General features: G+C 46.3%; 1 protein-coding gene across 1 annotated transcript in view; it reads right to left on the bottom strand.

Moving 5' to 3' along the window:
• The window catches only part of LOC131206038 (division abnormally delayed protein), a 103,021-nt gene that overhangs the window by 27,824 nt on the left and 47,990 nt on the right, over positions 1-27,207 (bottom strand). The gene's annotated exons all lie outside the window — the stretch shown is intronic.

The following is a 27,207-nucleotide window of genomic DNA, read 5'->3' as shown; positions in this document are numbered from 1 at the left end:
TCATCCGGATTTATTTTCACAACTCGCCAACCTGTCACGGACGCCACACCGCAGTCGCGCATTACTCCACGAGCAACAAAGTACACAAGAGCCAGTTCGTCTAATACGTAACGTAAGCCCTGCAAAAGCCAGAACTATCTAGTGGCACAAAAAGCACAGAAAAATAGACCAATGGACTCATCAACTCCGAAGCGGGCGAACGGGGACGATAAAAGAGCGTTGATGGCAGGCATCAGTATCATCTGCTGCCACGGGGATTTGTCATCAAGCGGAGAGAGGAAAGCATTTTCCGCACTTCCATTGCGAATAGCAAAAGAAAGCAAAACAGAAACACGTTGGCAGTGCTTTTTTGCCATCACCGGGGTTTCCTGCACAGGGTCGACACGCGTGGCATTGGATTTGCGCATGTCCCGAAGATATAGCCTTCAGAAGCATCTCACTGCAACAGAACCATCATTTCAGTCTCATTACCGGTGTCCTAATTTTAATTACGCGATATTTTGTTAAGGTCTGAAGCCAGAGACAATTTTTCTATTTAAACTGGAACGGAGTTTAGTGCAATAAGCGCAACCGAATAATATCCTTTAAACGTTACTTCACTCTGTTTATTTGCTTTGCTAAATAAATACTAATCCACGCACAGAATAAAAGTTACCATGAAGCAGTACAAACCTTAAGCCATTTCTAGTCCAGTTCATATCGTCACAGAATTGAACAGAATAATATGGAGCTGTAAAGTGCTCCAAGAGGTAAGACTACATCAAGTGCCCGCCGCCGTCCGGCTCGCTTTTGTTTTCTACCCCACGTGCCCACTCTTGCAGGATGCACTCACTTGCTGGTTGGTGCAAGTCTACTTTTGCTACCTTCCCTTGAATTGAATGCAGAGAGACTCTCCACGAAGCTAGTAAATTTCAAGAGCTTGCGCCAAGTGCCAAGTGCCCACAGCGAGCTTGCTACTGTTCAACACTGGACTGGTTGGGCTCCAACGCCGCAATGGAGGCAATGTTTTTAGTGTAGACCGGGAAAATATTCTGGCTCTTGATTTTATGTTTTTTTTTCTTCTCAACTACACAACACCGCGCACTCGGACTGTTGGATGCAATCCCACCAACGCGTAACGGGCGGCGCGAGAACACAAAAGTGTTGACATCGAAGTGGTTTAGTAGCCACGGTTTCTCCATCGGAAGGTTCCAACGTTCGCAACTTCTGCCACTGTGAAGTACTTTCGCCCTCAACCATGAGCTATTTTCGTGGGATGCTCTCGTTGCGTTCTGGGAAGCGATTGAGCGAAACAGGATAGGGCATCGGAAAATACCGGAACCGACAATGGAGACGCTTGGTTACGTGTGACGAAATGTGCCTCGATGTTTTTCTAAATAATCCCCACTAGCAGCTAGTTTTGGCAACTTAGGTGTACTACGGTCCTCCATTGCAGAGACAGTACTTTGTGAAGCGGTTTTGTGCAGTCCCTTCACAGAGGCATAGAGTATGGTGATGAGAACAGATTAAAATACTTCGACACAAATATCCCAAACTGTGCGTTTGTTAAACAAACTTTCTTTGATAGCTTCTACAGGCTGAACATACTTTGCAATAAACGTTGCTTCGTCAAATCACGGCCAAATAAATGGTTCCTTCCTCATGCTCACTTGGCACCCACCGAAGGCAGCGTTTGTTTCTTTCGTTTACACTTTAATCCGCGCTTTGTTTCGCCTGCAGCATGTCGGAAAGCAAACAGACGGCGGCTTATCCATGGGGGCCGGCGATTGCGATGGCAGATTCAGCACTTTCGACCGAAGGCTGTAACAAACGGAAACGGAATACGTGCACCATCTGCTGGCGACCCAAAACGGGCGGCAAGGATTCGCCCAATGGCAGCCCAAACCGAGTCCGGCACGGCTGTGGCTGTGGTCGATGTTTCTATGTCCGTAAAATTCTACCCCATCACAAACGCTGCTGCGCTCTGTAACTACCCTCGCCGTGGCCGCTCTGGAAGGAAATAATATCCATCGGGAAAGTCCCACAGATTTTCCGCCAAGCTGGCCAGCAAAAAAGGACACATACAAGCCCGGGTTTACTTTAACATTTTTTACGCTACGAATATATCGCTTATCCTGAACACCGTTTGCTGAAAGGGACGGTGGAAACACCGCTGACGCCGTCTCTAACATCAGCTGGGAAGCAAGCACGGCCTGTCAGGAAATGGAATTGTCATTTTATTTCGCATTGCTCCAATTTCCTGCCGCCGTGCTCCGTCTCCAGCACGGGGGATAACATAAAGCTTGGCTAATGCTAGAGACATTAACACAGCGGGCGAGTCTACGCTTTCAACAACAGCTGGCAGCGATGTCGGAACGCTGTCGAGCGGTGGTGAGACGAATCGTTCCTTAATGTAATGAAGGAGCCGCCCACCAGGAGGGGAGCAAAACATTTTTACATATTCATAATGGAAGATTTAATTTTAATATTCTCCGGCTGAAGTAGGCCCGACGAAATTGGTTCCCAACATAAACAGCGCACTGGCTTCGGGTGCGTATAACTTCAAACATCCTCCACGGGGACGAAGGGCGGTCGAAGTGGGTACCGAATTCAATTTGCAAAGTGATTGATGGGATGTTGGCCATAGTGCACTGAGAAGAGCGACTGGCGGTTGATGTACTACGATCGATAGCAACCGAGCGATCTGGGCCTCGCTTGTAGAGGATGATGATGGATGGAGTCCGATGGAGGGACGATTTCAATTACTACTACCAGTTGGCTGGTACATCCTTCCGACCACGGACGGTCTCTATTGTGTCGGTCGAAAGTTCCGGCTAGAAATCACGAAATGCACTCCAACACTGAGCAACTGCTTCATTTATGACAGAATTTTCCACAGCAAACGCTCACAAGAAGAACATAAATTCGATTGCGAAATCAAGCCGACCCGAAAAATATCCTAACGCCCTTTCTTCTGGCGAAACCCTACGATGAGGTCAGTTCAGATGACGGTTCCAACGATCGATATGCTTCGGATTCGATAAATCATGTAGATACAATCGAAAGAGAGCGATACACCAACGGTCGGCCATGTGCAGTGCAGTCCGTTTCCCCCTACACACAAATCCGGTTGAGCACACAAACCACAAAAGTCCCAGCGGACGTGTACCCTTTTCGGATACATGTCACGAGTCACGGGCCGCCCTGAGTGCCCAATTTCAATATCTGGTTTTAGAATGCTAATATTTTATTATTTTGCACTACCAATTTGAGTTTTCTGTAAAAGAAACTTCCCTTAGCACGAAACGCAGAGGAAAATGGAACGTTATGGCACATTTGGCGACATTATTTTCGCCCGGACAAATGGTCCTGCCACCAGTGCCGTAATAAATCTGGCGTTTGGCGTGACGATGTTTTTTTCCAAAAGGTGCCCATGACCGTGTCATAAGATTTGTGTAACGACGTGAGACAACTTATTGCCGCCCGTAGGCTTCCGAAAATGTGGCACGGTGCAGAACTTGGTCCTGAGAGATCCCAGGGCCACCGTTGTAGGATGCAATTTGGGACTAATGACAAATACTCGGTAACCGGCTCACTGGCTACAACAATGGGATTTTCCGTTCATTGGGCAAGGAACAGACGGGATCCCTACGAATCGAGCACAGCTGGTGAACGGCCTCGGAAGGACTCTCAGGGGATAGGGCGTAAAAATTTGACATAAATCCAACGCCCTCTAAGGTCAAGCGAGTTTTTTTACTCGCTCACCACGATCACGGAACCGGCCCTTAAATTGGGACGAAGGCCTACGGAAGATGGCAAAAAGCAAGCACGATTGATAGTTGACCCGGGAAATAAATCCCAATCTCCGTTTCACGACGGATCGATGCTTGATATGAGGCTTCCTTTCTACTGCTTCTTGAGTTTTGTGTAAATTGAAGAAAAGAGCAGCCTTATCAGCGTGATCGTCTTAAAACCAAAAATCGCCCGACCGCAAGCAAAATGCGACATCTTCATCGCTCATTCATCATTTTTCCAAACGTCTCCCAACGTCTTCATTGTCCCGGAGAGTAAACGCATCGGTGTAGGGACTCTGAACAGACTTTAACATAAAAAGGGCTTTCCCTTTTTCGACCAATCTTCCAGCTGACCGCTTTTCGTCGATTGGCAGGGATTATTTATTTTGCGTATCGGTTGAAACGAGATGGATCACATTCTGCGGTTTTCTTTCTCCTTTTCCAAGACAAATTTCTATATTGGTGCGGTTTCCAGGGCTCCGGACTAATGGAGTATCTTCAATTCCAACGAAACTGTCTAGTTGGGTTCAGAAAGCTTTTGTTTGGATGGCCCCCCAAGAGAGGGCTTCGATGGTTTGGGAACCGACCAAGCCTAAACTTTTTCTCTGCCTAACATTTTCCGCCGTATTCATAGCATAAATTTCAATCTCCTAGAAGCCTTAAATGGTTGTTCAACTTTATTATCAAAAATCATCGCCACCAGAAATTGACTAACGACCCGAGCAAGGTTAGCCTGTTACAGTTAAGGTTTTGGCTTCGAAAGTTAATTTACAAAGGAAAAAACAAAAAAGCCCACGCACCCACGCGCGGAGAACGAAAACATCGTTGGAACAAGCTTTACGTTTCGTGAACGGCAAGAAAGTTTATGGTACACCCGGTGAGTGATCTGCCTCCGACACCATGTGGCCGGAATTGAAGCGAAAAAAAGTTCGGAAGATTAATATGCTCGGTGGCCTTACCCTTCTTGTTGGAAACATTTGGTCGAGCTTATTTTAGTGCGATTTTCGGAAAGTTATTCAGTTCTTCGACTTCGATAACCGTGTAAAAGATGTTGGGAAATGGACATAATTTGAACTTAAGTCATGGGAGTTGCCGTATAAGGCAACACATTTTCTCAGAAGTATACCTGACCAAAGTGACTACACTTCAACAGTACTTAATAGTTAATTGAAGTCACCAACTATGGTCAATTTGCTTTAATTTATGCGCAAGGAAACTTATTCGATGCATTCATTTGTCTATATGACCCATCTACTAGCAAATAGACAATTCTTAGCCCGAATAGGCATCCAAAACATGCAGAGCTCTTTAATCAAGTCCTTGCCCTGACGAATACCCAAAATGAAGAGAACAGCACAACACGAGGACTTAATAAAGTAAACTTTGCCATCTAATCTGCTTTCAATGGAAGCATTCACCCAGATCAACCTATTCTCTGAAGAGTTTTGAAATGATGGGATCATGTTTAGTACGCCTACCCCTACATAGTGTGCAATATTATCCATTTTATTTGGGCCATGATACCCCAAGGGTATACGCTGCAGGAAGGGATTTTGAAATGTTGAAATAGGACACCAAGGCCTAGGTTGCCGAGGAACAATAGGATTCCTTGCGACCCTTAACTTCGTTTGGAAACCACTTACTCTTGTTAATGGGTAGCAAAATCAACTCTCAACTAATTCATTGAATGTTCCGAAAGTTCACCGAGCGTGTTTATGCAGATGGTTTGTAGACTTAGGCCATAACCTGCACCTGAGCTGTCAAAAACCATTTCGTTCGTATCTCCAATGAGCTGTAGGCGATGCTGAACCCGAATTTCGGGCATCGTGCCAAAGCTACAGTACCTCTGCGTTAAGTAAGCTCTTCGTCTAGTCAAAAGCGCAAATGATCCAGCAGCAGTGGCCAGGAGACTCTTCTCCTAACAGTCAAGCAACAATACTCGTATGTGCACTCTCTCACAAAAGCGACTATAGGAACATTAAAATTAGAAACTAGATTTTATGAGGCGTAAATTTCAAACCAATTAGAAACATAAAATATAATTTAAGGATCTTCTAGAATATCGTACATAAAACCGTTGTTGCGAAAACATGCTTTTTTGGGCCAGCATCAAAATGGAACTTAGGTCAATTTTTCCCCTAACCATCGTAACCACCACACCATCTCTAGAAACCAGATAAATTTGAAACAATGTCCAAATAAAAATGTTATAGTTCGGTTTTGATGGTACTCCGGAGAAGAACTCCCAATCAGATTTGGTTTCCGGGACTTAAATACTTGGAGCTAAACAGAGCAGTATAAACTTAGTGTAAGTTATCTCATTGCGCGTCAACCTCCATTCTGCTTGCACCAGAAAGAAACTACTTCTGCATGATTCATCATAAACTACAAAAACGGTTTTGAATCTGTGAAGTTGTTCCAAATTCGCCATACGAAATGGAGCCGCCTGGTGACGAAACGGCTGGGTAAAACCGTGATTTCAGTGGTAAAAAGCGTAGGATTGCTATTAAGCCTGCCAAATCATGAACATACATAAGGCAAATAGGCGTAAGATTTTACTCAGTATTGACGTAAAGTACCCTTTTTGCAGCGCATTGCAACGTCGACGTGTAGGCGCGCATGAATGCATCATGTCAATGTGAGTAAGTGGCATTTCCAAGTAGCATTGAAAGGTAGTAATGGCTTTGCTGCAACGAACTGTTATTTTTATTTCCACTCATCGTTTCGTAGAAGGCCAATCGTATCTGTCAGCTCTAGGCTTTTAGCGACCAGTACGATGACGTTTCCCAACTGCTTATTATAATTACGATGATACAGCACTTCATCTGGTTATCGCTTTGATATGTCCTGCGCCAATAGCAGTCTCAAGAGAGACGCGTCATTGGACACCGAAAGAGACTCGTTTTGAAGCCCGGCATCGCAGCGTCAGGAAGTGTTTAGAACAAAATTAGCACACGGGAGAATCTCAATGCAGCTGTTGGCACATAGAACCTTGACAGAGACAGGATGCACTATAATTCCTCAGTCCCTGGAAGATGCTGAAACTGCATACAGCTGTAATGTGAATACAGCTCAAAGTCAAGCGGATGTCTGTCGACTGTGGTGTCGACGGAGTTCTTGGATAACGTTTAAGTTAATCGTCCCACTTCGTCTACGATAAGTCTGTCACAATGCCGGTTTCTTGTCGGATGTGCATGCTGTTGGTGCCTGTCTACAGTCTACGAAAAGGGTAAATTGTAAGGTTGAACATTGAGGCTATTTTTTCTTTTCTTTCTTTGTTCATTTGGACTCTATTTGCCGAGTTGCAAGTTGCGATGCAAGGAACAACGTTCTTGCAAACGGTATTCTCTACGACAGTTTCTTTTTCAACACATTTGATGCTCTGACTGAAAAATTGTACCGTCGACCATGGGCAAATGGCAAAAAGGGAAAAAGCAAATATTTATTTGAAATTTAATTTAAGTACGAAAGATTTTTCTTCCGAACGCTACTTTGTTGCTGTTCAAAGTTAAGTATAATTGCGTGCGTCCACATTCTTAGTAAAAAGAAAGCATTTGTTTATTTTTATTTATTTATTTACCAATTTGGAAATGATGAGAAGTGTAGATTTTATTCGATTTCCATTTCCATTGTATAATCAACTGAGTATCTCTAAAGTAAATACTTCCAATAGGCATTCCCATTCTAAGTCGCGCTTTTCTTTTTGCTTCAACTTCGGGCCAAATTGTAATGTAATTTTCGAAACATTTAAACGTTTCGCAATAAAACCCCGAACAAATTGAAAGTTTCACTCCTCGCACCATAGCAGCTAAACGGTGGCCCGAAATTGTGTATGGCAAAAATACTCGATGCCAGCAAATTGAGTCTCGCGTTTCAACTTTCCAAGAAAGCACGCATTGTGTTGAAACGAAACGGGAAGGAAACAGCAAAGCACCCGCCTAGAAACGGACCTTTTTGTTGGCCGTCGTCACTACATAATATCGACATCGTGGAAGGTAAACACAGCGAGCAGTTCGTATCATTACGTGTCAATATGTTGCCACAGTTGGTGCAAATTTAAAGCTCGTGCGTGCCTGCGATAGAAAATTTGCCTCGTACATTACGGTAAATTTGGAAAATTGGAATCATGCAAGTGGGAGCCGCAACGAAGCTGTGGATGGTGAACAGTATAATCATGTAGAGAGGTTTCTGGAAGCCACTTGAGACCATCAAAATAGTAATATATAAAAATTCAATTTAATTTTCTTGCTAATACTTTGTAATAGAACACTTCAAACGCATTTGAAGTTCCGTAAAACAGGGTTTTATAATTGTCCTGTAACCTTGAACTAATTTAATGTGGCCTACCAAAATTTGGTTCACTTTACATAATTTAACTGCATGCAAGGACCCAGGATCAGGCAAAGCCGTAAACGTGCCTTTGTCGGTTTTCGTTGAAACCCTTACAAAAAATCCAATTTCTTAAAGCATTGCAAACGTGGTGGTAATTTATGAAAGTGAATCTCGTATCCTCGAAACAAAAATGCTACAAAGTAAAGCCGACTACTAACAAAGCCGAGCTGAGTTTTTAGCTGCGCCACAGTTCGCAGAAAAATGGAATGGAATGAGCGTACATTTTTTAAAACAAATGAGAATAAAAAATACGCCTTCGCCGGAAACAGGAAATGACAAATGGTGCCATCTCCGGGAGATTCCGGTATTCTGCGCCCTCCCGTGTCGATTCACTTACAGTGAATAGACGGGGGACTACAGTGAAGTGAAGAGCGGCCCGGATGGTTACAGTAGTAGGAATGGCGCGTTGGCCGCGAAAAGAAGTCGCGCACCGGAAGCGCCGCTCGACGAGTTTGCCCACCAACGGCGGCGACAACCGGAACTCCGGGTTCCACCGTTGGAAGAGTAAATCTGTCGAGCAAAGTGAGGATTTATTACGCTTTCACCCTTACACACAGCACCGGAATCTGTCTCCGGTGGTTGCCGGTTGCGGGGCGTCAACTGAAATGCTCTCAACGCCGGGGACGTCCGTTCCGAGTTCCTGGCTTGGCGACTGATGCGAAAGACTGGCGGTCCTTGCCAAATGGCATTAAAGGGTAGTTACCGTCCATTCAATATCAGATACATCATACGCATTCGGGCACAGACTATATTCTTTGAATACCTCGAAAGAATAAACCCATTGTTTCGTAAGACAACGCGCGCTCGATCAATGGTGAAAACGAATAGATCAAGTGAACGTATCTTCACTTTATTGAAACTGTACATCCCCTTTTTTAAAGTGCTTGTAACGAAAGCAGAGTCTCAAGGACGACCGGCGAAGTGGTTTTAATACCTGCGCTCACCTGGGCCTGAAAACACAGGATTAACATACTTTGTGTTCCCTCCTTGAAGTTGTCTACCCTGGGAAAATGGAACACAAATTCTAATACGCTCAACTACCTGTAGCTCCACCAGAGACCAGTCACAGCCCTGCTTAAACAAACCGAAACTTTGCCGGCTTCCTTTCGCGAAGCCGAGTAAATCCAGGAAAAGCACGCACAATCTCGAGGGAACGTCAAACTTCTCGCCAAAGTCACTGCACAGAACCCCCGAAGCTATAAATCATTGATCAACACAGACAAGTTGGCTCTCGAGGGCTACGGTGTACCTTATTAGTGTTCGGCTGCTAGGTGAAGTGTCAGCTGTGGGCTCGTTATGTTGCAGTTTCGTTCCAAGTCTCGTAGCAAGCCGACGACTCGCGAAAGTCCTCGAGCCGCACAGATCCTGGGCGTTTGTGCGGACGCAAAAAGCGGACCAGGGAGACGAACCTGTGGAAAGTTCTAAACTCCTACACCGAAGTGGAAGCGGATTAAAATCTGCAACCACCACCCCAAAACGGCACGATCGAGACAATGGAGAGGACAGAGAGTGCACCGCAGCCACTGCGATGTCAGCTCTACGAGTGGAGAAGTTAATTATTGCGATGCATCGAGTGGCTTCTTGTTCCACGACTAACGCCGCCCTCCGGTCTCGGTCTTATCGGGTGCCGGGTGCTTGTCAACTTGTCGTCTGCGAGGTACTACTCTGGTCCGGGCCGTCGGCCAGCGAGCCGTGCAGTGTGTTTAACTGCCAGCAGTAGAGTTGTGTTGAGCAGCACGCAACAGGGCTTAACCGATGGGACCGGACCTGCGGGGGGAACGGGAAGAGCCCCACCCCACCGGGGCGGTGTACTTCGAAGGAGTTCGGAAGAGTTGTCTGATGGTGACCGCCGGCGATAAAGCTCGATGACATGCTGTTACAACAAGGGCAATTATCTTCCATCGACTCTTCAAATTGAAAATTGATGTGACGTCGGGCTTATCGCGCCTGGGGAGCGTTTCCACGGCGCAAATGGGCCAACTTCACCTTGAACCGCCAGCAGGCAGCGAGGCAGGTCCGCGGCCTGCCTGGCTGTGGATACTCGATCATAAAGGTCGATCGATTCGATAAGGGTAAAAAATGATACCGAACGCCAGATTAAATTACTCCACCGTGTGCGTCGAGCGTACGCGTTGCGCGTTTCGTTGCACTTTAAAGCCGAGAATAGTTCTTGTTATTATAGTTATTAACATGCCCCGTTTTTAAAGCACAATTATAAATAACGACGCAAATGGAACAAAAATTCCCAGTTCCAACGAGCTCGCAGTGACCAACCCTTAATGGAGTCAGTTAAAATATTCAAAGCGCACCGGAATAGTGGATCGGCCTCGATTGCAGTTCCGGTGGCATTTATGAAATTCATCACGCGGTTGATGGGATTCGCGACATATCATAGCCTGGGCACCGGCGGGATGCGAGAGGTTTCATGCCCACTTTGGAAATTATAACATCTGGCGCTCCAGCTGACGCGCTGTGGAGTCTGAAAATGGGAACGCGGTGTCCTGGCAGATCCCAGGGACGCGTTTATGATGCGAATTCAGGCCAACCCCGCGAGCCGCAGATGAAAACGGGGTACTGAAAGGATCAAAGCCCGCCGTGCGACGATGGGCGAGGATCTTATTCATCATTGCGAGCGCGACAACCGCGCCTTGCAGCAGAAATTGAAAATTGATGACATTTTACCACACGCCGGGAAGCCATATTTGTCCATTAACCCAACCACGGTTGAGGCCGGGCGTTGGACGGGGGGGACCCGAAGGTGAACTGGTTCTGGGTGTGACCGGCGTTGGATAGCTGCAGGGCAGTGCTTTAATCACCTCAAAACCATCCCCGGTGTCACCGGTGTCGAAGGGCAGAAGGGTGATTTTTCTCTTCTCCGTTTCATACGCGATCCACACACATGCAGCCCCGAGCAATGGCTGCAACAATGAAGCTGCACGGTGCACAGGGTTCCGTGGAAGTATGACTCTCGCAATAGGCACGCATTAAAGTTTTAGTCAACATAAAAGCTCACACACAGACACAGAGCGTAAAGTTTAATGAAACCTCACAAGCGTAGCGAACCAACGACCCACTAACGCTCCGATGGCTCTTGAAATCATCAAAAGTACATCCAACTCCAGGAGGACGTGAAGGCGAAATGGCATTATGAAAGCACGTGTTGCCTTCGGCTCTCACGTTCTTACCCGTGGACTTCTTTCAAAAACTTTAAATTAGTTTAAAAGTTATTTTATTAAGTTTTTTGTACGGTCTTATTATTTGAGTACACTTTGAATAGCATAACCAATCGTTAGGACCATTGTGACTAACAGTTGCTGTTTTGGTATATCCTGGTGCATTATGAGTTCTTGCCATATGGTAGAATGGTCAGTGACAAATATGAAAGGACGACGCTACGCTACGATTGCGGAGATAAAGATGGCATCGAAGGCGCAGCAGGAGAGAAGTAGCAAAGAAATAGATCGCAAAAAATATATTTTTAAGTGTTTCAAGGATTAGAAAAAATAAACGTTGGCATAAGTGTATAATATCGGACGGGGATTACTTTGAAGGAGACGAAAATTGACGATAGTTTTTTAACCGACCACGCATGACATGACAAGAGTGACAGAACTACCAAGGCAATGCTCAAAGCCTGCACGACGATCAGCGAGATTCCGGTGTCGCAGGAACTCCTACCAGGGATGCGGCATTACATCAGCCCTAACCAACATGACTTCATGGCCTGATAGATCAACTATTACGGCTCTGTCTAATTTCGTGACTATATGCCACACGATTTTCACGAATTTAAAACACGAAGGTCGTCGCGATTTCTGCTGATCTTAAAGCAGCGTTTGACAGCGTGCCGCATCCTCCTCGCCTGATCTGTCTACTTCGTGGTGTCAACATACTTAATTGGATGAAACTACAAAACAAAGATCATTTCGCATGTTTCATCGTCCTTTACCAGCACTTCTGAAATGACGCAAGGCAGGCAGCATCCTTGGCCCATTGCTGTTTATCGTTGTTATCAATGATTTACCTGCTACGAAGGTCACTATTTATATTTCGGGAATTGGCAACACTGATGTCATGTGAGTCCATCTGATGGTTCCATCGTAAAGTTTGACATTTTTGACGACATACGTACTCAGAACATTTTGTCATACGGACGCTATTTGTTTATTTTATATTTAGTTGAAAGTTTCGTCTCGGCAAAAAAATGGAACTGAATCGTGAACATTTTCGAGCGATGATTTTTTACGACTTTCGACGTGGATTATTACAACAAGAGTGCGTCAATCAACTTAATTTGACTTTTGGCGATGAAGCTCCATCAAAAACCACTGTGTATCGCTGGTATAGTGAATTCAATCGTGGTCGTAGTTCGCTGTCCGACGAGTTTCGTGAAGGTCGTCCAAAATCGACTGTAGTGCCAGAAAACATCGATGCTGTGCACGAAATGATTAAGCAAGATCGTCATGTAACCTATTGTGAGATTGAGGCATCCCTAAGCATTAGTTCCACCAGCATATATGCGATTTTACATGAACACTTAGCTGTGCGAAAATTATGTTCACGTTGGATCCCACATAATTTGACAATCGCTCAAAAAAAGGCTCGTGTCGATTGGTGCAAAGAAATGCTTCAGAAATACAATCGCGGTGCTTCAAAAGACGTTTATAAAATCGTGACAGGTGACGAATCATGGATATATTCGTATGAGCCCGAAAGTAAGCAGCAGTCGACTGTATGGGTGTTCCAAGATGAACCAAATCCAACAAAAGTTGTTCGCACACGAAGCACTTCAAAGAAAATGGTGGCCTGTTTCTTCGGAAAAACTGGTCATATTGCAACAGTGTCTCTAGAGGATCGTAGAACAGTAAATTCTGAGTGGTACACAACCATCTGTTTGCCAGAAATCTTCGGTGAAATAAGGAAAACAAACAAGAGACGTCGGATTGTTCTTCATCATGACAATGCCAGCTCTCACACATCGACTCAAACAAGAGACTATTTGAGCACTCAAAACATCGAATTGATGGGTCATCCGCCGTACAGCCCTGATTTGGCACCCAATGATTTCTTTTAGTTCCCATCCGTGAAGAATAAACTGCGTGGTCAACGATTTTCATCGCCCGAAGAAGCTCTTGAAGCGTTCAAACATCATGTTTTGGAGATACCTCATTCGGAATGGAATAAATGCTTTGAAATTTGGTTTAAGCGCATGCAAAAGTGTATCGATCATCGTGGCGAGTACTTTGAAAAACAATAAAAATATATTCGCAGCTTCACTATTTGTTTTTGTTCCTATTCCCGAAATATAAATAGTGACCCTCGTATTTGCTGTCACATTCTAAATTCTTGCTGTAAAACTGTTCTCTGTGGTCAGGGATGAGAATGACGGTTCGAACCTACAAACCGACCTTCGTATGTTCGTAATCTGGTGCAAGAGGCACAACTTAGAGTTGAGCAGCGATAAATGTAGTGTCATTAGTCCCTGTCCCTATCGCACCCGATGTCTTCCGCTTGGACTTGTACCTCTTGACTCCAGACGCCAGCTTAGGAATTTCTCAATCTGCACTCCAGTCTTGTACTCCACTAGACTATGGACAGTTTCAGCCGGTAAATTTTATGTGCAGTAGCTTTAATCAAGTGTACGAGTTCCTTAAATGAAGTGTTATGTCTGTTCGGTCTCGGCATTCGGTTGAATTTCTTTATGAAAAATTGGGTAAGGTTTAGCCAATTAAACCTTGCGGCTCGTTGACAAATCAGTCAAATTAGACAAATCGTTGACAATGAACTAATGAGGAATAATGAATTAATGACTAATGATATATGAACAAATTATCTAAGATTCGATTTTGGAAGGATTATATTGAAATTTGATGCAATAATTTATATCCGCAATGGCAAACTTCGACAAATGCCTAGACGTCTTTATACAATTCCTGGTGTCCATTGGTTCTATACAATTTATTTACAATAATTTTTTAAGTGTAAATCACACCAAAAGTTCGCAACAACGCACCCACGAACGCACCGAACGACGTTAACTAAGATCCCTTGAGACCGCCGTAAAAAGTAGCCTCCCACTGCGGGGACCTTTTCGAAAAACAGGCCCATTAATATATGGAAGGCTTTTCAGGCACGCCGCCAACATGCGACGATCATTAATTTGGCGCTTCGACGGCGCTTTCACGTACGCGACACGCGTAAACCCAGCCGGGCCGGCGTGTAGCGGTTGTAAATTCATTTTGCAGCACACCACGAGCTTAACGTGAGATGCGGTCCTTCGCTCCCGCGTCGACGGTTTTATGAACGACAAAAATATAACCACCGCATCGGCAACCGGGTGTGTGTACTTAAAGCCGAAAAGATTAACCCCTTGAACCCGCAGCCGCAACCGCACACCGTTCCTGCTGCGTGCTTCTTTTTTCGGCTTTATGCCCCGGCTGCGTTTGTCTCGCAAAACGCGTGCCTTGTCGTTTCTCTCGTTTTTGGAAAGCATCCACGGTGGTCCCGCGCACTCGGTTGATAATCGCATTCGATCTTCGAGCGCTGCGCACCAACAATCGCCCGGCAACCCCGAACGACTGCTGAACGGGGTGGCCCACATCCGTGGGGACGTCCGTGGCAAAGCATAGCAAATGTTTCTTTGACGTTGATTTTCCGCCCCAATGCGAACCGCGGATGGCCGGACCGGGCGCCAATGTTTATTGTTACGCCACCGGGAGCATAACGCTCGCGGCAAACGCGAGCTTACGGTCCCGGAACGCAACGGAACGGGGCCCAAATCGAACACCTGGAATGCCGCCGCCACCGCTGGGTGACGTGGCCGGGCCCGGCTCCGTTCGCGAATTTAGCACACTCCAGTTCCCGCGAGTGCGAGAGGTGCGCGTTCCCAACCCAAGACATCAGCCAGGCCCGGCCATTGCAAAATAAAACAAACCTCCGGGCCATAAGAGGCAAATCATTTTCCCACCACAGGGCGCGGTGCCAGCAGGCACCGAATTCGTTGAATTCGAGGCCGCAAAAGGAAGCAACGGAACCGGCACTCGTGGAGGGCAGGCCGTCGAGTCGGTGTATGCAAAACGTTCAAGAAGCATAAATAAATAAGCAAAAAGAAAAAAAGAAACAAGCATACGGGGCCCTCATTTACGCAGCCCGGCCGCGATGAACTCTTGGCGATGCTGGTGAACGAGGATTTTAAGGTTTCCATCGACAGCTGACCACCTCTCGCCCAACGAGTGTCGGTTCCTCGGGCCTCCGGGGGTAACATACGTAGCAGCAACAACGTATCGCGCTGCTTGCGATTTACCCACGGTAGACTTTGTTGGCGAACCCATTTTTAAACGACGCGAATCAGGCGAATAAGGCGAAACTGTGCCTTATTTGGCGAGTTGGCGAGCTGGTCCGTATTTTACGCCGTCAAAGTGAAACGAAAGTACAGAAAGTCAATTGAACAGTAATTTGGCGTACTCTGCCTTTTTGCGTTAAATTTTGAATTGATTAGCATAATTCAAACGTGGAAAGGAATTCAGCTTCATTGGAATGATTATGTGAATATCTTCGCAGCATCAATCGAATTGAGATGACGGCTTGATTCAATATTTCCAGTGCATGGAGGGCTAATTAAAAGCCGTTTTACTATGTGTCTAACGGGAGATGCACATAAATCGCTGAGATGCTTTCGGTTGACGAGAGCAAATAGTGACCCCACCAGTGCCAATAATGCGAAAATGAAATATCTGAGCCACGCCCAGACCATGGCTATTTGCAGCTAGATCTCGGACATGAAAATCGGATTTGCCTCAATCAACGTACACAGTGTGTTCGATAAATAATGAAACTGCCTCCACAAGTTCAACTAAATCGTAATTAAAAAACGTTTCCATTTAATTGAATACAGCGATTGTAACAGTCGATTAATTTTTGATTTTACGGTTCAATTGAAATTGTTTATACCACATAAAGTCCCTGTACATGTGTTGCCAACTTTTTAACAAAATTTGATATTGGCCTTTTGTTCCATGATAATTTTTTTGTAAACAATATTTTCATTTCTCTGTGTGTTTCATAAGCCCGTATAATTACGTATAATCTGTCATCCGATTCGCATTAAATTGGATGCGTTTGAAAGAGAAAGAACGTGCCTTTCGGACTATGTTACTAACGAATTAATATGGCAGCATTGTATATTTAAAAAAAAAATCTCGTGTTTTATCTATCATACAGTGTAAACCTCGACGGAGTACTAAGCGGTTTACAAAAAGCCGTGCAAATGACTTGATGCAGACGACTAGGCCAAAGCTTAGCTAATGGAACACCCATCAAGGCTGCTATCCTCATGGCACCGATCCAATCCATCGTGGCCTTTTTGCTGTGCCGTCTGCTATTTCACCTTACCATCGAGGCTGTCTACCAAATGTCGTCGCACATCAATTGCAAGCACACTCCATGATAGGTCCGGGTTTTTTTCTTTTTTACTCCATCGAGCAGTTGAATAAATTTACCCACGACACACGCGTAAGGGTTCCGTACTAGAAGGCGCATCCTTCATCAGCGGCTACGTTTCCGATGTGCGTTTCCCAGGCCGAAATGCATCAACACAAACCGTCACTTCCGTTTTGCATCGGATCGGATTTACGTGAGTATCGTGTGTCCTACACGCACCACGCAAGTGTCACGGAAGCCCAACATCCCAACATGTGCACACAAAACTAGCCAACCGGTCTCCATAAATCGCTGACCCGGCGACGGAGAGAGGTAGTAGTGACGGAAAGCCCTGCCTGGTAGCTTTTTGTTTATTTATTTTTCCTACCTTCCTAATGGCCCACAGTGTCACTTGCCGTGTCCGACTTGCTCTTTTCTCAGTGTCCGGTCCGAACCACACCACTGTGACGTGAATGCGTAAATGATATGCAAATATCTTGTTCGCAACATTCTCCCCCCCGGCGGCCGAATCCTGGTGACAAAAAGGTAAACCCTTGCACCGAGAGCGGGATGATTTGCATCGCTGTTTGTACCCCCCGTAGGAACCGTAGAGCGGCGCGAGGCAGCATGTACATAAATATCATTGTTTTGGCACGAAGCGAACGGGTCGGTGAAATGTGCAAACATACTTCATCGGGAATCGGGAGGCACGAATCGTGGTGCATCATGAATCTGGCCACTTGTAATCGATAGCTCGCCGTAGCTTCTTCTTCGAGGTGTTCTGAGAAGCGTCCAGCTGCCGTCACAAGTTGAGTGAATGTCTATCGAATGCACCGCATTCCAGTCGCCCCCAGCGATACTGAATATCTGCCCGAGCCGGAAATGGCATACTTCCTGATGAAGTATGTATTATTTACTATGCATTATTGGAATTTAACAGGATGAAGAAATGATTGACGACAGCTGCTGCGTAATTAATTCTCTCAACATATCCACTCCACGAAGAACTTTGTCTACACTTTGATGGCTTTAATCATATCCATTTTCGCAATCAATTTTATTCATTAGTCTTCCGAGCGTTATTTGCAACAAAACACCAAACTCCCAGGGGATGTAAAGAAATAATAAAAGACAATAAAAACGAAGCAGCTGCGAAACTTGCGTCCAAAAAGCATTTCAGAAAGAAAAAAAACCCAAATCGCTTCGCGGTCCCCCGGACACAACCCGGAGCCGGAAACGGGACTCGTTTGCGTTTCGCGATTGCGTTTCGTATGTCGATTGCCAACATTGCTGCTGCGACGACCAAAACTCGCCCGTTCGTCCCGGTTCCCGAGTTGGGTTTGAAACGATGGGCACGAACTCAAAAAACAAACGCAAAAAAGAATGACAACATGAGGCAGGAAGGTTTACACAGCATGGGCAGCGGGAACGGCAAGCATGGTCGACTAAAAAAAAAACAATCGAACCGTGCCAGAAATGGACGGAAAATAAACGAAAGAAAACAGCGGCACAGCAATGCTACAATAAAATCCGGTATCCGGTCGAGTGCTTCGAGCGGCGCGTGGAAGAAATCGAACTGCAAAAACGATTACGACGAAACGGAAAGCTCTCGCCTCAACATCACTCGCTCCCCCCCACACCCACACTGCAGCGTGGGTGACAAACTTCGGAGAAACGGGAAAATGGAAATATGTAAATGAAATGTCTGTGCGCTGTTCCATCGCCCAAAACTCCCCTCATTTATGTTTCGATCGCATTCGGGGGGTACAGTTTTCCCGGCCAACCAATTCAACCTTCAATTCCGGTGATTTCATGCGATATCGCACATCCGATTACGTTGCCATGCTCGCGCTAAAATTGAGTAAATTAAACATTAATGAGTTGTGTGTTTTCCAGGAACTGCAGCGTTCGATGCTTGCGCTATGCGCGGTATGCATGGGGGGCTCACGCAATGTTTACCGCCCCATTGATTGGTTTGACGCATGACGCGTTACAGTTGATTTTGCAATGAAAAACAAACCCCAACTATTGTTTCTATCGACTGGCAAGCGAAACACTGGGGTACGCACCACTTGGTTTTTCAAAACTTTGTCAGCAACCCGTTCACATTAACTAACCCAAAAGGAAGTTAATAAACCATGGGAGTTATCACTGACACCGTGATCTAATCACCTTCCCCAAGGCTTCGAGAAGAGAACTGAAAGTGTGCCGCTCGTGTTGGACATTGTTTTGCGCGCTTCCGTACCAGACAAATGAGACCAACGGAACGGGGCTCGGGTTCCGTTATCTTACTTCAGCGTACGACTCCAAACGAACTTTCTTGGATAACTGTTTTCCGCGAATCTACTCCGCTTGCCATTTTCCAAACCCCACTGTCACCAGAATCAACGCCGCCGCCGCCGCATGATAACAACGCGTCCGCGCGAAGAAATGAAATAATTTGTTCCCCCCAAAGGGGTCCCAAACTTTAATGATAAAACTTTGATCTCCGGCCCCATTCCGAACGATAACTTTTCACCAGTTCAACCCATTTTGTGAAAGCTCTCCATTGCTGGGTGTGGGTGTGTTGTGCTGTGATTTAATTATTTTCATTATCATCGCAACAACTTCGCTGTGGCCCTGGAGCCTTAGAGCTCATTTGTTGGAATGATACTTTACTGAGCTCGGCGCGTGCGCTCGAATTGATTTGTTCGGTATCGTTTGCTTAGGCTTTGCTAAAACTTTGCCAAGCTAACTATGCTGCAAAAACCGGGAAAACATGGCAATGTATCCCAAGAAAAGAAACTATAGCAACTTTCCGACTAAAAAACTAAACATACTCCCTCTGAATACCTGAAACACTCTATGGAGACGCCTGGTGGCAGCAGTGTCGGTGGCATAAAGGCATTAGGCATAAAAGGCAGAAATCCTTTTAAAGACAGCTCTACAACGACCCATTAAGCGACTCCTGGATCCTGTTTCGAGGCAGGTTAACGCTGCACATCTTGGCATCCAGTAAGTGAACCCTCATCTCCACCCGGCGGGCTGGGTTCAATTTGCCTGCGTATCGATTGACTAACCAACTTAACTGAGAGCACCGCGCGTTTAACGACCGCGGACGAGCCGTGGGTTTCGCGCGTTAGGCAGGACCGATCCCATCCGACCCGACCTACTGTCTGCCTTCATTAGCGTTTCCAGTTTCATTAGAGTGCTGATTAATTATGCAGTCGAAAGGATGGCCCACGCGATGGCGACGATGGCCAATCAAACGTAACTGCAGATCGGTAAGCAGCCTTTAGCGCTGCTTGAGAGCTCCGCTCTACCGTTGTAATGTGTTTATTTGACTTCAAAAGAGCCAACGAAACCGTTAGCCACGGATTTCCAATGATGACGAGAAATTCAAAGCGAAGTAGAACATCGAAAAGGGACTTCTTCACGGGTATGTCTGAATCCATTATAGTTGTTTATCGAAATGCGAGCGCAAAAGTCACATAACGTTTTCACCGCCTTTGGTTCCATTATTGACCTAGAAACATCCGAGAAGCAGGACGATCTGCAGCAGAAAGAGAGTCATAGTCATAAACAACGTGATTACTTTTCTCTATCCGCCCGGAGGAAAATACCAACGGAATCAACACACCGTACGGCGACCAACCAGTGTGTTTTCCACCGGCCACTGGGTTCGGTACATAAATTTCGAACTGATTGGTACGATTGAAACCGCTACCCAGAATAGGGGCGGTTCGATCGATCGGTCCAGTCGACCAGGAGGCCGGCAAGAAACCCGGTGTACGGTGAAGGGTTAATTGGGAGACGTAAATACTGAGCATCCGCACGGCAGCCGAACACGATACCTCGTCCAAGGCTTGGCCGGCAGCGGCCAAGATTAAGTTTCATCATCCCGGGCGGTTGAATTTTAATTTACTAACGCCCATTAGTAAAACCCGATGCCAGATCACCACCCCGGAGGTTGCAGGAACCCAACCCAGCCACCAAGTGGGGCCTAAATTACGTCGGTTCACCTAGCCAGGACCGCCATCTAAGGAAGCCGGCCTCCTGGCGGCGGTGGTGTCATCGGGCAGACCACCGAAGCCCTTCGGAAGGAAACCGGCACCGGGTTGGTGTGATCGGTACCGAGGAACCCCCGATTGTTTATATTCATTACAACGCCCAGATTAATGATGATCGTAAATTTCCATGCTTTTCCTCTGTGCGTGCTATGGTCTCGGAGATCGGGATGCTGCTAAGCTGCGTACGCTCAACCGGTTCCAGGCCCCGGCGGTAATCTATTTCTGATATATCGATTCTTTCTTCTGACCCCCAAAGGCCCCGATCAACCAAAGCCCGATCGAACCCGGTAGTTGGGTCGGTTTGCAACCCGGTCCGTTCCCGATTCCCGGTTTTCTACCACAGACCCCACAGACTAGGCCAAAGGATGTTCCGAGAAGCCATAAATCGTTTCGTCCGAGTGAATGGGGTGAAAATTATTGTTCGAAGAAATGTTAAAAACCACCCACCGGACCCCGAAGTGTGTTGGGAAAATGTTAAACAAACAGTACAACAAGCTGGCCAACCAGGATTAGTTCTTCTTCGTTCGCTGGGGAACTGTGGCGTCAGAAGGAGCACGTGCCAGTCTTTTGCGTACCGGGCGCAAGATTTAAAACGCAGTATCGACAGAAAGCGATCCTCGAAACACCGGAAACACCGATGAGTGACGGCGACTTGCGATGGTCTGGCTATTTTTGACTCACAGTCACCTGCCACCCGTGTTTCATTCACGGCCGAACTCACCTGAGAAGACTGTCTTGACTACGAGCGAGACCATCCACCCGTCAACGGGACGAAGATTGAGATCCTGTACTCTCGGGCCACGGAACGGAAGCTTGTTTGTTTCACCCATGACGATAGATTTGGGATGGTATTTTTTTCTGCGTCGACACTTCAGCAGTTAGCAATTGTCGCGTGGTCCAATGCTGCTCAAGCCGAGTCGTGGTTCAAGCCGAGAGACCACCGCAGCAGCGATGGCATTCTTAAAAGCCCAAGACACTCATCTTACACGGTCCGCAAATAAGCTCTCGTTCACGACTGTGACAGCGGGTTGCAGAAAATTTATGTCCAGTCCCAGTGACGCACGTGAAGGGCGGTGCAATCCTAGTGGCGTCACCACGAGTCCAGTCCAGTCCAGCGTCTCCTCTTACAGCGTATGGGGTGTCGATAAACAAAAGGCGCCAACGGTGCACTCAAAAAGTGCAAACCCATCTCTCCTCGGCGGGTGGTGACCAAACACCCAGTTCCAACACCACGCCAGGGATTGATGCCGTTGCACGTACGCGTTGCAATATGTCTGGGTCCCTCGCTATGACCCGCCATGGGCCAGCAAATGGCACTAGCAACTTCGGATCCCAAGAATTCGTCCTCCACTCCACTCGTCCAGGGGTCTGGACGTTGTGCAAATTAACACCCTTTGCTTCTGTCCCTTTCAGCGCCCAAAGCGGACTTCTCACACTCTCTATTGACACTCCATTTGCGCACCATAAATGGCGTCTGCGGGCTGGCGAAAGTGTTGCAGCCACAAAATGCACGCGCAAACAGCGCACATGTCGGGGTTTGCTAAAGTTTGTCCAGGTTTCGTCACGGTTCCGACGAAGCAACGTCTTGTAACACCGTCACACCAAGAATGTAACGTTAAAATGCTTCTGCACACAACAGCCGAAGTGGTGTAAGATTTCTCTGTTGATTGTTAATTTCAAAAACGTACTTTCCGTTGCGATCGTTACGCGTGACCAAAGCGCAGACCAACTTTATCTGGAGTCGATAAAAAGTGTCTACAAAATGGTGTACAAATAATATTTGCAACACGTTCAGCAACCTGTTGTATGCCTCGCAAAGACGAGAATATGAACTTCGCGTTCGATGATCAAGATGTAGGCCACATTCGTGCAGTTCATTAACATCCCTTAACTGCGCCATTATGCTGTGTAAAGGGGTGCGCGATGTTGTTGCTACTTAGTCTCGCTTGTGTCGCTAATTTAACCCGTTCTTTTCTCGTGATGGCCAGGGCGGCTGCATTATTGTGACACATTCCATCAACAGTCACCCCACGCGAACAATGCAGTTCAACATGCAAACGCAGGTTGATGAACGAAAACTTCACCATCGTTGTTAACGTGAATCAGGGAAATTCGCAAAATGTGGACTGTGTCAATAAAATTGGAACACAACTGAGAACACAGCAAATGACCCTTCTTAGAAAGAGGCAACAAAGAAACTTTTTTTTTGCAAACTGTTACTTCGCTGTCCTCGTTTTAAAATGTATGTTTCATATTTTTTATCATTATCTACCATACTCAAAATGCTTCGATTGTTTCCATCTATAACTCAATTTTGATACGGTATTTTGTTGCACTCAGAATTTTCTGTTGATATTGTAATTATACTCATTTCTCAGAAAGTCGAACGAAAGTTTGATGATCCTGGATCCAACTGAGTTTCCCGAAATTCAATTTTAAAATTTTTGCAGCATCATTGAAATCTGTTTTCAGATGTTTTCATATGTTATTTCCTTTTTTTTTTTGCCAGCCAACGCGAAACGAACGGTGCTGGCCAATGTCTGGCGTTCGACGGTCGGTGAATGTTTTTTCCTTCACGCACTGGGCAAAGAGTTAAAAATAAATATGCGCCAAAGTAAAAATCGGAATTGGTAAACAATGTGCAAACTCGTTATGACACATTTTCACGCCTTCCACCGCACGATGCCGCGCCCGCAGCTGGCGTGATCAACAGGTCGATTTGTCAAACCACAGGAGCACCGTGTGTTGGAGGCAACCAAGTGGCAACGAGATTTACGACCAATGCTAACGAAAGCAGCCGCAATGTCTATCCTACTCAAAGTTTGTTAGCTAAACAACGAAACGCTACTGCGGCCCCATCTTTGTCGGTGTCAGTGGTGTCCATCGATCATCGTCCTACGTAATCCATCAAACGGTGGCACGCCATTTTAATTCGCATACACTAATTGATCCCACCAATATGTTGCCTATGCTTTCCAAGAATTTTCATCCAGTTTCACCGATATTCTATTTATAATTTTATTCTGTTAACTAGTTATGCATTTGTGGGATAATTTCAATAATAAACTTCAGCATTGAATCGCAACGATTGTTAGGAGGTCAAACATGCAATTAATTAATTTAATTGAGCACCCTGGAAACCGTTTTACGGTGAAAGTACAGCCATTAGACCAGCCACGGTTACGGTGTTGGTCTCCGCAAGCGTCACTAACTCGATGAGTATTTGCATTAATAACGTGCCTAACGCTATCTACGATCACCATTAGAGAGCTGCCCGGGTGACACTGGACCCGAGAGACAATCTACGGCTCAGATAATCGCGACATCTTTGTCCACACAGTGCATCGATCAACATGCACGAATGCATCCTTCCTGTCGTGAGCAGATATGCTGATGGACTTGTGGAGTCATTAATTTCTATTAGTACATTAAGAAGCTCGTCGTCCACTCCGACTCTCCGGAGCCCACGTTGGCCGGACACACTCGACAGGGCACAGGGAAAGGGTTCTCGTGTTGCAGACCTGCAAGTGGGCGATGGCACACAGAGGAACACGAGGACATGTGCGCGACGATAATCGATGGAACAGGTTGTCAACGACCACTCAGCGGGGTCCGGCAGCGGTCCTTGGCAGGATTAGCGTGGGCTCTGCACGTCGTGGCGTGAGGTTGAGTTACGACCGGCCCCTGCTCTGTAGGAGTTGGCGCGGATCAGGTAAATGACACCCTCGGCCAATCACTATCCACTAACCAGGCGGACTTTACCAAACGAGTCTTAAGCCCAGGAAACCACACGACACATATTCTGACCGTACGCTATTCTGATTAATGTAAGGACGATGAAATTGAATTCTAATAAAACATCCCAAAACCAATAACATAGGCTAACCAACTAACCGAAAGCTAGAAACTGGCTGCACTATACGCTGTAAGACCAACAACAATCTACCAGCAATTGCCGTCGGTTTTCGCAGAACCTTTGGCAAACTAGAACCTCCCGGGCATGAACTCGTCTGCAAAAGAGTTACACCGGGCAGAAAATGGTCACATGGTCAGAGAGACAACGCTGGCTTGTGTCGTGGGGCCACTAAACCGGAATTGAGTTTTGCAGAAAAACGGATCGAAACAAAATGCCTCGCCCAGGCCCAGATGCTCACTGCACCGGAACCGTACATGGGACGCGTTATTGTTTCCCATTTGCCCACTGCAGCAACTTGTGCAGCTCGCCAACAGCGGGAATGTCTCCGCGGGCACCGTCGGGAGTCGTCGAAAGGCGTTCCTGTGCAGCATTATGTACGGCGAAGGTTGCCGGTTGTTTGGATTAGGCTCCGATCAAACTCGTTGAGCCCGTGGACAGTATCGCGCGAGATCAGCGTGGTGACCCGCTCTTATGCAGATTGGGCGAATTGGAACCGGATTCCTCGTGGTACAATGGCACACAATTGTTAAATAAGGTTGTTCTGTGGGCGGTTTAGGGGCAGCAGCAGCAACGTTCCATTTCTGTTTATGTTTAGCGTTCAAATCACAGTCGTTGTAGCTGGGTTGGATTGGATTTTGGATCATTTGCAATTCATGACATCGAAGTGCTAGTCGGCGCTAATGGTTCATTATTTAACGCAATCTACGCGAAAGCACATGGGGGGCACGTGGCGCCAATTTCAAATGAGGTCACCTTATATTCATTATTTCTCATTAAATACCTAATTAGTTCGGTGGTGCACGGTTTTTGTGTTTACAAATGTAAAACGAAACATTTCATACACACTTACTGTACGCTGTTGACCAACAAAAACAAACCACTCGTTAACTTTTTGAAAAGCGAATCAAAAATCGGAGCTAATTCATTAATAAACAATCTGTACGAGAACATTGCCCGAACCCGAAGGGCAACAATGAAGTTTGTTTAAAACAGTTGTCGTTAACAAAACAAATATCGGAAGATTCAGCAAATGTGAGTTTGTTAAAAGTTAAAAAGCACGATCAGGCGAAAATTTTGGCGCCCTTTGAACGATTGATTTCTTCCGTCCACGGCTGTCCCGGGAAAATGCTCATGTAGCAATATCAACACACTTCAAAAAACCAGCGGACGACGCATAATTGTCCGTCGTTCATAACATTTTATTGATTCAACCTCACCATATCGACCCCGATCGATGCTCCCGGCAGCCGGCACCCAATCGCACCATTAAAAAGCCATCGTCAGGCTGCCAGTCGTGCTGCGAGTGTCGAGGTGCCAAAACATCGAAGCGACTAGTCGAGACCACACGATCAATCTATGCTCTCTGCAGCCAGTGGTTCTAAACCCAGTGCCAGGTTGTCGTTTTACAAAACTGTGTCAACGCCTAAGACAGATGTGTCTACATCGGTACAATAATTTAAACTCATTTCAGAAGGAATGCCGATGACATGTCAATGAGTTCGACTCGAAACTCGGAAGTGCTATACGTTAGGTTTGAGAACCACTGTCCTGCCGTTCCGAACAACATGGACAGCGATGCCGTTTCGCTATGCCATCAGCAGAACGTTGATTGAAACGAATAGCCTAATTTCCTATCGAAACGACAATACGATCGAAACTCCCGAAAGCGATGGCGACCGACCGGCCATTAAGAACGTCCGATTTTCTTGTGCAGAGGCTACAGGCGATAAATTGGAGCATCTGGCAAGAGAGATCGAGTTTCCGCCTCACTGATGCTACGCGGAGCTTCGGACGCGGTTCAGCGAACAGCAAAAAGAAATGGCCAACAGAGTATGGTCATCGATATTTCACCTCCCTTGGGCCTTCACCCGGTCGAGCTTTTCAAGGACTTCAGCCTAAAAAACAGGCTGACAGGCTGGAGGCTGTAGGAACAGTCAAGAACCGTGCTAGCGGCGCCATCGTCCGAAACAGCATAATGCATTTAGAGCATGAACGAGACTAAATCGAAACCTATCCGCGGTGGTCAGATTTGAATGGTTTATAAATATGCAAAAAAGGTCCAGGATTGCAGCGCCCCTAGGGGCAGCGATGAACTTAAACCAACCAGCGCACCGTGTAAAAAGCACACCCAAAACCCAAAACATCCTCAAGTGGCCATCCTTGTCGCCGGTGGGAAAGTGCTTCAGCGCTTTGGTAGCGCCTTTAAATATTCCACTCGGCAGATCTACGGATTTGGCCCTCGTTTCCATGAAATATCCGGTCACGATGACGGCCGAGCGATATGTTATTTGCTTCCTTTTTTGCCGTCTCGGTATTCCACGTTCTCACCTGGGAGGGGATATGCGCGATATGCTTGACCAAAAAAACATAACGGCATAGCACGAATAGTATACGAAACTGTAACCGGAACCGGTTGGTTCGTAGTCGAAAGAATGCGTGCGTTGGACGCACGCACGGTACGCGATAATGAATGAAATCAATATCGCACGTGCCTCTGGGACATGGGAGAAGATGCTCGCCTTCGGCGGCAACGAAGAGACCGTCGGGCTAATTAGTGGAGTAATACAATTACTTATTCACAACTCCCGAAGCTCCCGAGCCGAACGGCAGAGATTGTGTTACACGTGAATCAACGACCTTTAATTGATTGCAACGCAGC

This window comes from Anopheles bellator, chromosome 1 (genome assembly GCF_943735745.2).
Source record: "Anopheles bellator chromosome 1, idAnoBellAS_SP24_06.2, whole genome shotgun sequence".
Classification (NCBI taxonomy): Eukaryota; Metazoa; Arthropoda; class Insecta; order Diptera; family Culicidae; genus Anopheles; species Anopheles bellator.
Note: the sequence above shows the minus strand (reverse complement) of the source record. Positions and strands in the feature narration are given on the sequence as shown.